Genomic DNA, 4,567 nt, shown 5'->3' on the forward strand with positions numbered 1-4,567 from the left:
CATTTCCTTCCTGCTGATTTCTTTGTAGTACCTGACAACTTTGCCCTTTCAGAAGACTGAGTACTGTCTGAAGGCTGCGGGACATTTTACACCCGTCCGCTGAACAAGAGATCTTTGAGGCATAACACATGTGTTTCTTCCTCTGCACAGACTGTCACTGACCTGCACCTTCTGGAGCAGAGGTGCCCATTCCTAACGTTCCTACATGCACCAACAAGAAACAGGCGATGTGCTTTGCATGCCACGAAGCAAACTCTCTCGCAAAGCTCCATCACTTTAATACTGTCTGATTCAGCTGAAGGAGCAAGAAGCATCTTTTTAAAGACTCACTGTGTCTGATAATGACCCAGGGTTCCTGACGTGTTGCTCCCGCTCAAGGATTTTACTGGAGTAATAGCTCCCTCTTGTGTCTGGATGTTATTATTAATGTCGATCATATTCTCAGTGTGACCGAGAGGCGGCAGGCTGCTCTCAGGACAGACGTCTGAGCTGCAGGAGACAAACTCAAACTTTAGAGACAAAATCAAACTTTAGAGACAAAATCAAACTTTAGGCAGAAATGGAGTCAAAGCGCAGCCGGAGCTACGCTGTGTTTGCTACCTGTGGCCCACAGATGGAGGTGTTACATACTTTACTCAGCAATACACACTTCTGCCTTTAAACACATGTCACATATGCAAGCATGCACACACACACACACACACACACACACACACACACACACACACACACACACACACACACACACACTGGTGTGTGTGTTTGCACTAGAGTTTGCACTTAGCATTTGCACTGCGATCAGAACAAACTCATCAAAACATCTTTCTGTTCTTACAGCTTACGTTCTCTCTCTTCTCTGACTGTAAACACATTAGGATTATATCAGGTAACCTTAATCCCTAACTTTGTTTAATTTAATCTTTAATACGTGGAATGTTTACCTGCCAACATTAACCATGTTTCACGGCATTACTCTCATAGTTTTACAAATATCTGAGCACAAATAGAAGACGTTCAAATCAGAATAAAATATACAAACAAACAGGAAAATAAATAAATGAACAAACAACCACGACTGCAAACAGATCTGCTGCATGTACACATCAAGACTTTGAGCTCGCTGTGTGACTGAAGAGGACGCACCTGCAGGGGTCAACAGTGTAGATCATTCATTATGCATGCATAGGTAGAGTGTGTGTGTGTGTGTCTCTTTAGTTTTCAGTGTGTATTTCTGTGTGCATCTACTCGACACACAAGCCAGTTGTTTTTCTCCGCAGCTCCTCACAATTTTGTTTTGAACACTCTGACCTCGCCGTCTCTGCGGTGCATTCCTGCGGTGATCGTGTCTGTGAAAAGACAACAAACTTCAAAAACCCGGTGCTCCCTGTCTGTGGCTGCGCTGAGGTTCTGACATTTCTGCAGAAGTTCAGGTGTGTGTGGGTGTTATGCTTGCTCAACTATTTCAAGAAAACAAACAGCCGAGCAGATATTCTGGCAGCAGACGTGAAAGGCTTCCATTATGCTCTCATGAGTCATTGTGCAATATGGTTAATTAGGGTTTCAACATTTTGTGGAACTTTTTCTTAGGTGAGAAGAAAAACATTGAAATATTTTCTGTTTTTAAAGACAAGTTGCAGGAAGCTCTGACCAAAACAAACCTTCCATCCACTGCAGAACTCTGATGTGCACGCTCTTTATAATACATCAGCAGATTTCTGAGCATCTAATATTGTCGAGATGGGTTCACCCGGTTCACACAGACAGTAGAAGCTGCGTTGTGCGTCGGGGTCGGACGCCGAGGGCCGTAACAAAACATCGGTGTTTGGCGCCCTGGGGATGAGACTGAAAATGGGGAAAGATTTTGATCAGTGTTTTCAAGAAGCTGCAAACTTTACGTTACTGACAAGTTCCCATAAACAGAAAGAACATTGACTTTCTTCATCTGCTTTTGTAGGATATTAATTAAAGTTTGTACATTGTACAATATCATATTGGCTCTTTAGATGTGGAGTTCAGAGTTCATCCTCATGACAACAAACAGTTTTGAATGTGTGGAATGTTGAGTGTCTGAACGTGTGCTAATTTCATTTTCTCATTAAAATAGATTATTACATGTACATCTTTTGTGGAGTGGATAATGTCTGATTGCTTAAACAGAGTCGTAGATGCAACATCAGGTCTGTGACTCCTGATGTGGAGGAGGATCCCAGGATCACTAATGGCAGCTGTGAGTGTGCAGCAGCACTTCATAGCTCTAGCATGCACTACTCTGTCTGTCTGCCTGTCTGTCTGTCTGCCTGTCTGTCTGTCTGTCTGAGCGACCTGCATGCAAGGTGACGTCAGTGGAAACACTGCGAGGGACGTGTCTGTGGGCTGAATCAGCTCCGGCTCAGCTGGGGGGGGGAGGGGTGGCAGCCTGGTCTCATGGGATTCCTCAGGTTCCAGGATGTCTGCTCTAACAGAGGAAGCAGGAAACCTGTTACTCATATTAACCGTAGACATGCAGGATGACGTCACTGCTGTAAGGAAAGCCTCGACAGAGAAAGGCCGTTCGTTCTGGGTCAGTCAAACGTTTAGAGGAATACTTCCATACGTTGTCTTGTAATGAGATCACACTGGAGATGTTGTAAGTCTCTCGGGTGAAGAGAGACTCAGTCCTTCCCTGACATGTGATTATCTGCACAGGGTTCAAATGTTTCGGGTCAGAGTTTCTCCTTAGGACACAAACAGAAACACTGTTTGTAAAGTATCAGGAACTTTGAGACACTTTTCTGCTCACAATGGGGAGAAATAGCCTTTGAGTTTGTTTTAAACACATTCAGTGTATGGTGCGTACCACGTCCATGTTTGTTTTTGGATGTCCAGGTTCTTTTGATTCTGGACTGATGTATTTAGCTCATGGTCACTGCTGCAAAACCTGAGCTCAAAGCAAAAGCTGCTTCATACTTCAGCTGTTCTTCGTTCTGTTCTTCGTTCTGTTCTTCTTGCTGTTCTTCTTGCTGTTCTTCGTTCTGTTCTTCGTGCTGTTCTTCTTGCTGTTCTTGCTGTTCTTCGTTCTGTTCTTCGTGCTGTTCTTCTTGCTGTTCTTCTTGCTGTTCTTCATTCTGTTCTTCGTGCTGTTCTTCTTGCTGTTCTTCTTGCTGTTCTTCGTTCTGTTCTTCGTTCTGTTCTTCGTTCTGTTCTTCGTTCTGTTCTTCGTGCTGTTCTTCTTGCTGTTCTTCTTGCTGTTCTTGCTGTTCTTCGTTCTGTTCTTCATTCTGTTCTTCTTGCTGTTCTTCGTTCTGTTCTTCGTTCTGTTCTTCGTTCTGTTCTTCGTGCTGTTCTTCTTGCTGTTCTTCGTTCTGTTCTTCGTTCTGTTCTTCGTGCTGTTCTTCTTGCTGTTCTTCATTCTGTTCTTCTTGCTGTTCTTCGTTCTGTTCTTCGTTCTGTTCTTCGTTCTGTTCTTCGTGCTGTTCTTCGTGCTGTTCTTCTTGCTGTTCTTCGTTCTGTTCTTCGTGCTGTTCTTCTTGCTGTTCTTCGTTCTGTTCTTCGTGCTGTTCTTCTTGCTGTTCTTCTTGCTGTTCTTCATTCTGTTCTTCGTGCTGTTCTTCGTGCTGTTCTTCTTGCTGTTCTTCTTGCTGTTCTTCTTGCTGTTCTTCGTTCTGTTCTTCGTTCTGTTCTTCGTGCTGTTCTTCTTGCTGTTCTTCTTGCTGTTCTTCTTGCTGTTCTTGCTGTTCTTCGTTCTGTTCTTCATTCTGTTCTTCTTGCTGTTCTTCGTTCTGTTCTTTGTTCTGTTCTTCGTTCTGTTCTTCTTGCTGTTCTTCTTGCTGTTCTTCGTTCTGTTCTTCGTTCTGTTCTTCGTGCTGTTCTTCGTGCTGTTCTTCTTGCTGTTCTTCTTGCTGTTCTTCGTTCTGTTCTTCGTTCTGTTCTTCGTGCTGTTCTTCTTGCTGTTCTTCTTGCTGTTCTTCTTGCTGTTCTTGCTGTTCTTCGTTCTGTTCTTCATTCTGTTCTTCTTGCTGTTCTTCGTTCTGTTCTTCGTTCTGTTCTTCGTTCTGTTCTTCGTGCTGTTCTTCTTGCTGTTCTTGCTGTTCTTCGTTCTGTTCTTCGTTCTGTTCTTCGTTCTGTTCTTCATTCTGTTCTTCTTGCTGTTCTTCGTTCTGTTCTTCGTTCTGTTCTTCGTTCTGTTCTTCGTTCTGTTCTTCTTGCTGTTCTTGCTGTTCTTGCTGTTCTTCTTGCTGTTCTTCTTGCTGTTCTTCGTGCTGTTCTTCTTGCTGTTCTTGCTGTTCTTCGTTCTGTTCTTCGTTCTGTTCTTCGTTCTGTTCTTCGTTCTGTTCTTCGTTCTGTTCTTCGTTCTGTTCTTCGTTCTATTCTTCGTTCTGTTCTTCTTGCTGTTCTTCGTTATGTTCTTCGTTCTGTTCTTCGTTCTGTTCTCCGTGCTGTTCTTCGTACTATTCTTCATTCTCCACGTTCACCATCATCAGGAGACAAACAAGCTTCTCTGCTAAATCTCAAACAATATTTCAGCCTGGACCAAAGTGATGGACCGACGCTGGCATGACTAAAGCGTTCCTCTCTTCCTCGAGTCTGT

This window comes from Cottoperca gobio, chromosome 21, assembly GCF_900634415.1.
Source record: "Cottoperca gobio chromosome 21, fCotGob3.1, whole genome shotgun sequence".
Classification (NCBI taxonomy): Eukaryota; Metazoa; Chordata; class Actinopteri; order Perciformes; family Bovichtidae; genus Cottoperca; species Cottoperca gobio.